Source organism: Balaenoptera acutorostrata, chromosome 11 (genome assembly GCF_949987535.1).
Source record: "Balaenoptera acutorostrata chromosome 11, mBalAcu1.1, whole genome shotgun sequence".
Taxonomy (NCBI): Eukaryota; Metazoa; Chordata; class Mammalia; order Artiodactyla; family Balaenopteridae; genus Balaenoptera; species Balaenoptera acutorostrata.
In genome coordinates, this window is record NC_080074.1 from 62,296,447 (window position 1) to 62,310,642 (window position 14,196).

Sequence of the window (14,196 nt, forward strand, 5' to 3'; positions counted from 1 at the left end):
CTATTCCCTCTTCAACTTTTCCTTTTCTTCCCTTTTAATTTTTACCTAGATAATTGCAAAAGTGAAAAGGGGAGACTTTATTTCAGCATTCTTTTACTTACATGCATTTGAAGCTACAGCCAGATAGGGCCTTATGGAGGCTTGTACTTTCAGTTATGCATGTGACTGCTCAGAGAAGAGAGAGTTGTGTGCACATATGTAGCAGCTCATGGCAGAGCAGTGGTTAAAGGTTTGAACATATTGTACCTTGTAGTCCTGAGGGAGGCATTTTGCTCCTCTGTAGACAGTAATCAGCTTGTCAGAGTCGAATGGCTTTTTGTTTTCTCTTTATCTAGTAAAATGCAGTGGGCTAAAAGCCTTTCTGGGAAGCAATTTCTTCCTCCACCACATGAACAGAAGGTCATGGATGCTGTCTCTGAAACAAAGGGGAAGTGGTGATAGAAAAATCAGCGGCTAGGGCATAATTTGATTGGAGCTCTGTCAAAGAGACTGCAGTTCTTGTTTAGAAGCTGGACTTTTCTGCTATGCCATGCTTTTCTGTCTTATAGAAATATAAACAATGAGTACTCTACTTCAGGCTTAATTTTTCAGGCTCTTTTTCTGAGCACTCTATGAGAATAAACTTGCAACAATCTATTTACTTTTACTTAGTGGTTTTCCAAAAAAATTTTAAGACTCTTTTTTTAGAGCAGTTTTAAGTTCACAGCAAAATTGAGAGGACAGTACAGAGATTCCCCATATACTCCCTGCCTCCACACAAACATAGCATTTCCCATTATCAACATCCCCCACCAGAGTGGCACATTTGTTACAACTAATGAACCTACAGTGATACATCATAATCACCCAAAGTCCACAGCTTACCTTAGAGTTCACTCTTGGTGTTGTACATTTGATGGGTTTGGACAAATGTATAATGACATACAGTCATCGTTATATTATCATACAGAGTATATTCACTGCCCTAAAAATCCTCGGTGCTCCACCTATTCATCTTTCCTCCCACCCCCCCCCACCCCCCACTCCTAGCAACCACTGATCGTTTTACTATGTCCATAGCTATGCCTTTTCCAGAAAGCCATATAGTTGGAATCATACAGTATGTAGCCTTTTTCAGATTGCCATCTTTCACTTAACATGCATTTAAGGTTCCTTCATGTCTTTCCATGGCTTGATACCTCATTTCTTTTTAGCACTGAATAGTATTCCATTGTCTGGATGTACCACAGTTTATTTATCCATTTACCTACTGAAGGATATCTTGGTTGCTTCCAAGTTTTGGCAGTTATGAATAAAGCTGCTAGAAAAATCCATGTGCAGGTTTTTGTGTGGACGTAAATTTTCGGCTCCTTTGGATAAATATCAAACTGCATGATTGCTAGATTGTATGGTAAGAATATGTTTATTTTTGTAAGAAACTGCCAAATTGTCTTCCAAATTGGCTCTACCATTTTTTTCATTCCCACTGGCAATGAATTTAAGTTCCTGTTGCTTCACACCCTTGTCCGCATTTGGTGTTATCAGTGATCCAGAGTTTGGCCAATACAATAGATGTGTAGTGGTATGTCGTTTTAATTTGCATTTCCTGGATGACATATGATGTGCAGCATCTCTTTATATGTTTTTGTGCTATCTGTATATCTTTGGTGAGATGTCTGTTAAGGTCTTTGGCCTATTTTTTTTTTTTAATATTTATTTATTTATTTATTTTTAATTTATTTATGGCTGTGATGGGTCTTCGTTTCTGTGCGAGGGCTTTCTCTGGTTGTGGCAAGCGGGGGCCACTCTTCATCGCGGTGCGCGGGCCTCTCACTATCGTGGCCTCTCTTGTTGCGGAGCACAGGCTCCAGATGCGCAGGCTCAGTAATTGTGGCTCACGGGCCTAGTTGCTCCGTGGCATGTGGGATCCTCCCAGACCAGGGCTCGAACCCGTGTCCCCTGCATTGGCAGGCGGATTCTCAACCGCTGCGCCACCAGGGAAGCCCTGGCCTATTTTTTAATTGGGTTGTTTCCTTATTGTTGAGTTTTAAGAGTTCTTTATGTATTTTGGATAGCAGTCCTTTATCAAATGTGTCTTTTGCAAATACTTTTTCCCAGGCTATGGCTTACCTTCTCATTCTCTTGACATTGTCTTTCACAGGACACAAGTTTTTATTTAATGAAGTACAGCTTATCAATTATTTCTTTTATTGATTATGCCTTTGTTGTTGTCTCTAAAGTCATTGCCAAACCCAAGATTACCTGGGTCTTTTCCTGTGTTATCTTCTGGGAGTTTTATAGTTTTGTGTTTCATATTTATGTCTGTGATCCATTTTGAGTTAGTTTTTGCAAAGGATTTAAAGTCTGTGTCCAAATTCACTTTTTTGCATATGGATTTCTAGTTGTCCCAGCACTATTTGTTGAAAAGATTATCTTTGCTCCACTATATTGCTTTTGCTCCTTTAAAAAAAAAATGAGGTATAATTGACATATAACATATTAGTTTCAGGTGTACAACATGATTTGATATTTATATATACTGCAAAATGATCACCACAGTAAATCTAGTTAACATCCATCACCATATATAATTACAGAATTTTTTTCTTTTTTCTTTCTTTCTTTCTTTCTTTCTTTCTTTATTTATTTGGCTGTGCCAGGTCTTAGTTGCAGCACGTGGAATCTTCGTTGCCATGTGTGGGATCTTCATTGCAACATGCAGGATCTTTAGTTGCCGCATGTGGGATCTTTAGTTGCGGCATGTGGGATCCAGTTCCCTGACCAGGGATCAAACCTGGGCCCCCTGCATTGGGAGCGTGGAGTCTTAGCCACTGGACCACCAGGGAAGTCCCAGAATTTTTTTCTTGTGATGAGAACTTTTACTTTCTTAGCAACTTTCAAATATGTAATATATTAACTGTAGTCACCATGCTGTACCTTTCATCCCCATGACTTATTTATTTTATAACTGAAAGTTTGTACCTTTTGACCCCTTTCACCCATTTGACCCCCTTAACCCCCCCCCCCCGCACCGTTGGTAACCACCAGTTTGTTCTCTGTAAGTTTGGTGGGCTTTTGTTTTAAGATTCCACATATGACTGGCCCTCTGTATCCATGGTTACAGGTTAGTGTTGTTCCACATCTTTTCACGTATCAGTTGGCCATCTGTATGTCTTCTTTGGAAAAATATCTATTCAGATCTTGTGACATTTTTAAATTGAATTGTGTGGGTTTTTGCTTTTGAGTTCTTTATATATTTTGGATATTAACCCCTTATCAAATATATGATTTGTAAATATTTTCTCCTATTCAGTAGGTTGTGTTTTCATTCTGTGGATGATTTTCTTTGTTGTGCAGAAGCTTTTTAGTTTGATATAGTCCCAATTGTTTATTTTTGCTTTTGCTGCTTTCGCTTTTGATGTCAGATCCAAAAAAAGTCACCAGTATGGGTGTCAGGGAGCTTACTGCCTATGTTTTTTCCTAAAGAGTTTTATGGTTTCAGGTCTTACATTCAAGTTTTTAATTCATTTTGAGTTAATATTTGTATGTGGTACAAGATAGTGGTCCAGTTTTATTCTTTTGCATGTGGTTGTCCAGTTTTTCCAAACACCATTTATGGAGGAGACTGTCCTTTCCCCCATTGTATAGTCTTGTCATAAACTAATTAACCATATATGCAGGGGTTTATTTTGGGCTCTCTTTCATTGATATATGTGTGTGTTTTTATGCCAATACCATACTGTTTTGATTACTGTAGCTTTGTACTATAGTTTGAAATCAGGGAGCATGATGCTTCAGCTTTGTTCTTTCTCAAGATTGCATTGGCTATTAAGGGTCTTTTGTGAATTTTAGGAATGTTTGGTCTTTTTGTGAAAAAATGCTATAGGAATTTTGATAGGGATTGCATTGAACCTGTATATTGCTTTGGGTAGTATGGGCTTTTTAACAGTATTAATTCTTCCAGTCCATGAGCATGAATATCTTTCCATTTATTTGTGTCTTCTTCAGTTTCTTTTGTCAGTGTCTTAGAGTTTTCAGTGTACAGATCTTTCACTTTTGTGGTGAAATTTATTCCTAGGTATTTTATTATTTTTGATGTGATTATAAATGAGATTGTTTTCTTAATTTCTCTTTATGATAGTTCATTATTAGTGTCTAGAAATGCAATAGACTTTTTGTGTATAGATTTTGTGTCCTGAAACTTTGCTGAATTCACTTATTAGTTCTAAGAATTTTTTGGTGGTCTTTGGGTGTTCTATGTATCATCTGCAAATTATGACAGGTTTGCTTCTTCCTTTTCAATTTGGGTGCCTTTTATTTCTTTTTCTTGCCTAATTGTTCTGGCTAGGACTTGCAGTACTATGTTGAATAAAAGTGGCAAGAGTGGGCATCCTTGTCTTGTTCCTCTTAGAGGAAAAGCTTTTAGCTTTTCATTGTTCAGTATGGTGTTAACTGTGGGCTTGCCATGTATGGCCTTTATTATGTTGAGGTATGTTCCCTCTATACTCACTTTGTTGAGAATTTTTATCATAATGGTTGTTGAATTTTGTCAAATGCTTTTTCTGCATCTAGTGAGATGATCGAATGCAATCCTTCATTTGGTAAATGTGGTGTATCACATTGAATGATTTGGGTGTTGAACTATCCTTGCATCCCTGGAATAAATCCCACTTGATCATGGTATATGATGTTTTTAAAGTATTGTTGAATTCTGTTACTATTTTGTTGAGGATTTTTGCATCTAAGTTTATCAGGGATATTGGCCCATAATTTTCTTTTCTTGTGGTGTCCTTGACTGGTTTTGGTATCAGGGTAATGCTGGCCTTGTAAAATGAGTTTGGAAGTATTCCCTGCTCTTTTATTTGTTGGAAGTTTGAGGATTGGTATTAATACTTCTTTGAATGTTTGGTAGAATTCACCAATGAAGCCATCTGGTGCTGGACTTTTGTTTGTTGGGAGGTTTTTGATTACTGATTCAGTCTCCTTATTGGTAAACAGTCTGTTCATATTTTCTGTTTCTTCATGACTCAGTCTTGGAAGGTTGTATGTTTTTAGGAATTTATCCATTTCTTTTAGGTTGCCCAGTTTGTTGACTTATAATTGTTTGTAGTAGTCTCTTATGATACTTTGTATTTCTGAGGCACCAGTTGGAATGTCTCTTTCATTTCTGTGGTGTTTTTTTGTTTGTTTTGGTTTTTTGCTTTTCTTGTTTTTTTGTTTTTGTCCTCTTTTTCTTGGTGGTTTCTTGGTGGTTTGTCAATTTTGTTTATCTTTTCAAAGAACCAGCTCTTGGTTTCATTGATCTTTTCTATTGTCTTTGTAGTCTCTAATTCTTTTTTATATATGTATATAAATTTATTTATTTGTTTGTTTATTTGTTTTTGGCTGTGTTGGGTCTTCATTGCTGCGCGTGGGCTTTTTCTGGTTGCGGCGAGTGGGGGCTACTTTTCGTTGTGGTGCACGGGCTCTAGGCACGCGGGCTCAGTAGTTTTGGCTTGCAGGCTCTAGAGCACAGGCTCAGTAGTTGTGGCACATGGGCTTAGTTGCTCCGCAGCATGTGAGATCTTCCCGAACCAGGGCTCGAACCTGCGTGCCCTGCATTGGCAGGCAGATTCTTAACCACTGTGCCACCAAGGACGTCCCTCTAATTCATTTGTTTCTGGTCTGATCTTTGTTATTTCTTTCCTTCTCCTAACTTAGGGCCTCGTTTGTTCTTCTTTTTAAGTTCCTTGAACTGTAAAGTTAAGTTGTTTATTTGAGATTTTTCTTGTTTCTTGAGGTAGGTATTTAGTTTTCTTAGCTTCCCTGTTAGAATTGATTTTGCTGCATCCCATAAGTTTTGGTATCTTATATTTCCATTTTCATTTGTCTCAAGGTATTTTTTTATTTCTCTTTCAAGTTCTTCATTTTGACCCATTGGTTGTTCAGTAGCATGTCTCATTTCAACATATTTGTGAATTTTCCAGTTTTCTAGTTTCATACCACTGCGGTCAGAAAAGATGCTTGATATGATTTCAGTATTCTTAAATTTATTAAGACTTGTTTTGTGGCCTAACGTGTCGTCTCTCCTGGAGAATAGTCCATGTGCACTTGAGAATGTGTGCCTTTGCTACTTTGTTAAAAATCAGTTGACTATATTTATATGGGTCTATTTCTGGACTCTCTATTCTGTCCCATTGATCTTTTAATCTGTTCTTTCACCAATACTACATCGTCTTGATTACCTATAGCTTTATAGTATATCTTGGAGTTAGGTAGTGTCAGTCTATCAACATTGTTCTTCTTCAGTATTGTGTTGGCTATTCTGGGTCTTTTGCCTCTCCATATAAACTTTAGAATCAGTTTGTTAACATCCACAATAACTTGCTGGGATTTTAATTGGGATTGCATTAAATCTGTAGATCAAGTTGGGAAGAAATGACATCTTGACAATAAATACCCATTTATTTAGTTCTTTGATTTCTCTCATCAGAGTTTTATAATTTTCCTCATATAGATCTTTTACATATTTTGTTAGATTTACACCTAAGTATTTCATTTTCGGAGGTACTAATGTAAATGGCATCGTGTTTTTAATTTCAAATTCCACTTGCTTATTGCTGGTATATAGTAAAACAGTTGACATTTGTATATTAACCTTGTATCCTGCAACTTTGCTATAATTGTTTATTCTGGGAGTTTTTTCTTTTGGATTTTCTACGTAGATGATCATGTCATCTGTGAACAGTTTTCTTTCTTTCTTCCCAATCTCTGTGACTTTTATTTCCTTTTCTTATCTTATTTCATTAGCTAGGATATCCAGTACAGTGCTGAAAAGGAGTGGTGAGAGTGGGGGACATCATTGCCTTGTTCTTTTTTTTTTTTTTAATTTTTATTTATTTATTTATTTATTTTTGGCTGTGTTGGGTCTTCGTTTCTGTGCGAGGGCTTTCTCCAGTTGCGGCAAGCGGGGGCCACTCTTCATTGTGGTGCGCGGGCCTCTCACTATCGTGGCCTCTCTCGTTGCGGAGCACAGGCTCCAGATGCGCAGGCTCAGTAGTTGTGGCTCACAGGCCTACTTGCTCCGCGGCATGTGGGATCCTCCCAGACCAGGGCACGAACCCGTGTCCCCTGCATCGACAGGCAGACTCTCAACCACTGCGCCACCAGGGAAGCCCCATTGCCTTGTTCTAGATCTTAGCTTTGAGTTTTTCACCATTAAGTATAATGTTTACTGTAGGTATTCTGTAGGTGTTTTTTATCAAGTTAATGAAGTTCCCATATATTCTTAGTTTGCTGAGAGTTTTTATCATGAATGGGTGTAGGATTTTGTCAGATGCTTTTTCTTTATCTATTGATATGATCATGTGATTTTTCTTCTTTAGCCTGCTGATGTGATGGATTACATTAATTAATTTTGAATGTTGAACAAGCCTTGCATACTTGAGATAAATCCCACTTGGTTGTGGTTTATAATTCTTTTTATACATTGTTGGATTTGATTTACTAATATTTTGTTGAGGATTTTTGCATCCATGTTCATGACAGAGAATGGTCTATAATCATCTTTTCTTGTAATGTCTTTCTCTGGTTTGGGTATTAGAGTAATGCTGGCCTCACAGAATAAGTTAGGAAGTATTCACTGCTTCTATCCTCTAGAGGAGATTGTAGAGAATTGGTATAATTTATTCCTTAAATGTTTGCTAGAATTCACCAGTGGACCCATCTGGGCCTGGTGCTTTCTGTTTTGGAAGGTTGTTATTATTGAGTCAATTTATTTAATAGATATAGACCTATTCAGATTGTCCATTTCTTCTTGTGTGAGTTTTAGCAGATTGTGTCTTTTAAGGAATTGGCCCATTTCATCTAGGTTATCAAGTTTGTGGGCATAGAGTTGTTCATAATAGTCCTTTATTATCCTTTTAACATCCATGTAATCTGGAGTGGTGTCCCTCTTTCATATCTGATACTAGTAATTTGTGTCTTCTCTCTTTTCTTTTTTTTTAATATTATCTTTATTTTCCTTTATGATGACGTCCCCAATTCTTATAAAACTGGTTTCTCCCTACCCTGTAGTCTCATAACATGTTCAGATTTCATTAGGTTGTACTTAATTTTTTTTTCTTTTGGCTGCGTTGGGTCTTAGTTGCGGCATGCAGGATCTTTGTTGAGGCATGCGGGATCTTTCATTGCAGCACGCGGGCTTCTCTCTAGTTGTGGCGTGCGGGTTTTCCTCTTCTCTTGTTGTGGTGCACAGGCTCCAGAGCGTGTGGGCTCTGTTGTGGCATGCGGGTTCCAGAGCACATGGGCTCTGTAGTTTGCATCACGCAGGCTCTGTAGTTTGTGTCATGCAGGCTCTTTAGTTGAGGTGCTGAGCTCAGTAGTTGTGGTGCACAGGCTTAGTTGCCCCATGGCATGTGGGATCTTAGTTCCCTGACCAGGGATCGAACCCACATCCCCTGCACTGTAAGGTGGATTCTTTACCACTGGACCACCAGAGAAGTCCCTTTCTTTCTTTTCTTAGTTAGCTTATCTAAAGGTTTATCAACTTTATTGATCTTTTCAAAGAATCAGGTTTTGGTTTTATTGATTTCCTGTTTTTAATTTCATTGATTTCTGTTCTAATTTTTATTATTAATTTTCTTCTGCTTACTTTGGCTTTAATTTGCTTTTCTTTTCCATTGTCATCTGAGAGCAGACATTGTATGATTTCCATTCTCTTAAATTTGTTAAGGTGTGTTATATGGCCTCAAGTGAGGTCTGTCTTAGTGAATGTTCCTTCCATGTGAACTTGAGAAGAATGTGTAATCTGCTATTCTTGGATGAAGTATTCTGTAGATGTCAATTATATTCAGTTGATTGATGGTGCTGTTGAGTTCAACTATGTCCTTACTGATTTTCTGCCTGCTGGATCTGTCCATTTCTGATAGAGGAGTGTCAAAGTCTCTGACTATAATAGTGGATTCATCTATTTCTCCTAGCAGTTCTATCAGTTTTGGTCTCATTTATTTTGACACTCTGATATTAGGCACATGTATATTAAGGATTTTTTTTGTCTTTTTGAAGTATTTATCCCTTTATCATTATGTAATACCTCTTTATCCCTGATGACTTTCCTTGCTCTGAAGATTGCTGTATCTGAAATTAATATAGCTACTCCCCTTTCTTTTGATTAGTGTTACCATGGTTTATCTTTCTGCATCCCCTTACTTTTAATCTATACATGTCTTTATATTTAAAGTGTGTTTCCTATAAACAATATATAGTTGGGTCTTGTTTTTTGATCCACTCTGATCATCTCTTTTAATTGGTGTATTTAGACTATTGACATTTAAAGTGATTACTGATAGTTGGTTTAATATCTACCATATTCGTTATGCTCGCAGTTCAGGAGGCCAGAAGTCCGAAATCAAGGTGCAGGCAGAGCCATGCTCCCTCTGGAGGCTCTCAGGAGAATCCTTTCCTTACCTCTTCCAGCTTCTGGTGGCTTCCAACATTTTTTGGCTTGTGACCACATCACTCCAATCTCTGATTCTGCCTTCACATCACCTTCTTCTTTGCCTCTCTCTTATAAGGATACTTGTGATGGCATTGAGGGCCCAACTGTATAGTCTAGGATAACCTCTTCATCTCAAAACCCTTAATTTAGTCATCATATAAGGTAACATTCACAGGTTCTAGGAATTAGAACATGGGCATATCTTTGAGAACTGTTATGGGTTGAATTGTGCACCTATATTTACATGTTGAAATCTTAGTCCCAAGTACCTTAGAATGTGACGTTATTTGGAAATAGGATCATAGACGTAATTAGTTGATATGAGGTCATACTGGAGTAGGGTAGGCCCCTAATTCAGTATAACTGGTGTCCTTATAAAAAGAGGAAACAGGACACAGACGTACACCCAGGGAATAAAGATTGGAGTTATGCTGCCACAAGCCAAGGAAGACCAAAGATTGCTGGTAAACCACCAGAAGCTAGGAGAGAAACATGGGACAGATTCTCCTTCACATCCTTCAGAAGGAACCAGCCCTGCTGACACCTTGATTTCAAACTCTGGCCTTCAGAATTATGAGACAATAAATTTCTGTTGTTTAAGACCCCAAGTTTGTGGTACTTTGTCAGCTCTAGCAAACTAGTATAGGAGCTATTATTGGCCTACCACACTATGGTTGAAATTAGCAGTTTGCTATAGTGAGTTGTTACCAAGAAGTGGGGACTAGGAGTACCAGAGTCTACTTAGATCCTCCCTGACACCCATCGGTGTGCTTGATGGTTTTTATATTTATCCTTTCTCTTCTCTCTTCTCCTAACAGATGGGCCTGTTGTAATGTGATATGAAGGTTAATAGGATCCCATTACCACCTGCTGGTTTGTCTCCATTCTGATATAATGGGGGGGAAGGTGGGGGGGGTGGGGGTTCTATGTAACTGGAGCAATTTGTTATCATTTTAGACCACAATCAAAAATTGACTATTGGTTTTCACAAATGTCTCTAGTGAGAGACTTAGTGTACACAAAGGATCCATTGTTAAAAATCAAGGCATTTGCTGTTGTGTATTTTTCCAGGTACCTCCAAACTTGAGTAAGCCTGGGGACAGGTTTCCAAAAACTAGTCCATGAATAATTTTCTCAATTCATTCAGAGCTTCTTTAGCTTCTGCGGGTTCAATTTAATAAAAAATATTTGAATATCTGCAATGTGCTAGACACCATGCTAGATATTGTGACAGAAAGATGGATAAGACATCAACAGATTCATTGTCTCATAGGGGAAGCAGACACATAAAAATGTAATTACTCGTAATATGATAAATGTAATAATATAAGTATTTGCAAGTATTGAGAGGTCTGTTAGACATCAGGGAAGGTTTCATGGAGGAAATGATGCTCTAACTGGTTTTTTTTTTGTTTTTTTTTTTATTTATTATGTTTATTTTTGGCTGTGTTGGGTCTTCGTTTCTGTGTGAGGGCTTTCTCCAGTTGCGGCGAGTGGGGGCCACTCTTCATCGCGGTGCGCGGGCCTGTCACTATCGCGGCCTCTCTTGTTGCGGAGCAGAGGCTCCAGACGCTCAGGCTCAGTAGTTGTGGCTCACGGGCCCAGCTGCTCCGCGGCATGTGGGATCTTCCCAGACCAGGGCTCGAACCCGTGTCCCCTGCATTGGCAGGCAGATTCTCAACCACTGCGCCACCAGGGAAGCCCCACTCTAACTGGTTTTGAAAGGTAAATAGAAATTTGCCAGACAGAGAAGGTGGAGAAGAACATTCCACACATAAGAGAACAGCAGATACAAAAGAATGAAACAGCATAGCATGTTCAGAGAAACTGCAGATAGTTTTATGTTGCTGGAGCATAAATTTTGGTGGAGAGCAGCAAGAGGTGAGGCTGGAGAGGTTAGCAGGGGCAGTTTCCCCAGTATTTGATGTTGTTGCTATATTGGATCACTATGAAAGTCAAGGAGCATGTGCATAAGTGTTACTGTTAGGCAGCATAGATTCCATTCTTTTCCCCTGCCTGCCTGTGTTCTTTTATTATAGACTTCTATTCAGTGGCCAACATTCTAAAATATATCTCTAATGGCTAAAAAGCATGTTTGCTTTTAAACATTAAACTCATCCAAATTTAATGAGTTTGCCATTTGCCTGGTTTTATTTCAAAACTTTCCTAGTTAGACACAAAGATAAATCAGCCGAATATGTCAACAAATCAGGGTAAGAAGTTTTTTCTGCATTAAATTAAGGTGACAAGGCAGAATCAGTATACCCTGTATAAGCTTCTGGTTTATTCTAGAGACTGCCAAACCATTTGAGTCTTGTCTTTGCCCATTTCTTTATCAGCCTGTAACCTCTTCTATGGTTGCTAAGGCTCTGGGCACTTAAGATTTGATAGCTTGTTTAAAACAAAAGTGTATTGCTGCATTTTGAAATTATTTTAGAGTGAGTGAGTGTAATCTTGTAAGCTTGCCCCAACAATCTAAGCACTCAGTTTTGGAGACCGAGATCTCTCTCTCCTTCTCCTCTTCCCTCTGTCTTTCTCTCTCCGTCGCTCTCTCTCTTCCCCAGCTTTAATTTTTCTTTTGGCTTAACTGTTACAGTAGTAAATTGTATATGCCCTTACAAGGCAGGGTTTTAGTTATTGTATGCTCTGTACTGTGACTCACATATGCTCTGCTCAGTTTGTTGTAAGCATTCAGAATCTCCTGTATTATCAAGAAGTGTTTAGAATATTCTTTTTCCATAGTGAAATTTTCAGCAGCCCAAGAGAAAAACACAGTGTAGTAGATTTTCCTAACTTTAATGGTTATGGTCCACACTGTTCACACTGCATGTTTGTCTTTCCCACCCATATGTGAGATCCAGGGATGACATCACTTACCGTGTAGGAAATTAGACGATAAAAGTATTTGATGTTCTTTGGGACTTCCCTGGTGGAGCAGTGGTTAAGAATCTGCCTGCCAATGCAGGGGACATGGGTTCAATCCCCAGTCCGGGAAGATCCCACATGCCACGGAGCAACTAAGCCCATGTGCCACAACTGCTGAGCCTGAGCTCTAGAACCCGTGAGCCACAACTACTGAGCCTGTGCTGTAGGACCCGCATGCTGCAACTCCTGAAACCCACGCGCCTAGAGCCCGTGTTCTGCAAAAAGAGAAGCCACCTCAATTAGAAGCCCGCACACCACAACGAAGAGTAGCCCCCACTTGCCACAACTAGAGAAAGCCCATGTGCAGCAACGAACACCCAACACAGCCAAAAAATAAATTGATTAATTTAAAAAACAAACAAACAACAACAAAAAAAGTACTTGATGGTTTTCAAGGGCTCATAATATCCTAATAAGAACTTGGGAAGAGAGATGAGATTGAAAAATATAAGTTTGTAATTTCAGCAAGAACTTAATAGGACTGTATGATAATCATTTTGACCCAAAAAGAAGTTTCCTTGCTTTGTTAAGAACTAAAGTTGTCCCTTTGGGAACTTTAATGGTACCCCAACTAAGTGGCTACATCTGGAAAGTAGAATACTAAAAGGTCTACCATTAGGCAAGAGCTATGGAGAAAGCAATTAACCATGTAACTGACAGGGGACCAAGCCCTGCTGAATTGTCCCTGGGATTTCTCTGCTCCTAGGCACTGGTCCTTTAAAGTTTGTTGAGCATTTAATCCATCCAAGTAAGTAGCTACCATCTAAAGAAAGATAATGGATCTGTTGTGGTTAATTCTTTAGCATAGTTCCCAAGAGTGCCCTGCATTTAGTAAAGAGCCAGCCATTAGGTACTGAGGGAGAGGGGCAGCCAGGAATGAGAAAAGATGTCCTTCTGCCTGAAACTCCATACTTTAGTGAAGAGTGATCTTTAACTCCTTCAGTTTCAAGAGCAGCATGATAGGGTGCCTCTCTCTTACTGTTTTGTGTTTCCCAACTCAGACACTATATAGCTATTGTTTTTAAGGAGCCCTAAGGCAAAAATTGATGATGAGATAGAATAATTTATTTGGTATACTATGTGAAAATGAAAATGGAATTCCACATTAGGGTCCAATTGATAAGTATTCTTAAAGGTATAGAACAAGATATTTTATTGCATATTCCATATCCATGTTCCTTACATAGAAAATGAGGGAAAAATCTATATCCTGAAAACCATCATGTATTGGTTAGGAATGGTTTCAGCTACAAGTACCTAACGGTAGCTTAAAACTTCATGAACACCTGTAACACAAGAAGTCTAAGAATTAAGACTGAGCAATTAAGCAAGGTTATTGAGGACTTTCTACCTCTCTGTTCTGCCATTTTTAGCTGTTTTACCTTTTAGTCTCAAGTGTGTTGCCTCACTGTCAGAGGATGAGGAAGAAAAAAGGAGTAGCACCAGGAATTTTCTTCTTCTAGCTTTCCCTTTTGTAAGGAAGCAAATGCTATCCCAGAAATGCAGTCTTCTGCCCCAACCCCCAGTGGATTTCTGTGTCTCATTGGCCTGAACTGTATGATGGGTTTAATCTTAGCTCCATGGGAAACTGGAAAAATGAATATCTGGCTTTTCAGCCTTTATAATGGGAGGCAAGCAAGGGAGAAGGGTTGGGAATGAGGGTTGGGTTTAGAAACTAATAGTGTCTTTCCCAAACCTCTTCCATTTCTGTTCCCCACCCCCACCCACCCCCCACCTTCCCCCAAGGAATCTAGTATGCAAGGCATTAGTTGACAACAGTCATTTCAGGGCCAGAGAGGCCTGATAAGCCATAC

At 38.8% G+C, this 14,196-nt stretch overlaps 1 protein-coding gene across 5 annotated transcripts in view; it reads left to right on the forward strand.

Moving 5' to 3' along the window:
• LOC103017265 (cyclic AMP-dependent transcription factor ATF-7) overlaps nucleotides 1–14,196 on the forward strand; it is a 91,703-nt gene that overhangs the window by 32,952 nt on the left and 44,555 nt on the right. Inside the window, exon 2 of one of the 5 annotated variants that reach the window (XM_057556266.1) lies at nucleotides 10,276–10,330. The exons of the other annotated variants lie outside the window; for them this stretch is intronic. The gene's annotated coding sequence lies outside the window, so the exon portion shown is untranslated. The remainder of the gene's footprint in view (nucleotides 1–10,275; nucleotides 10,331–14,196) is intronic. 5 annotated transcript variants of the gene reach the window in all.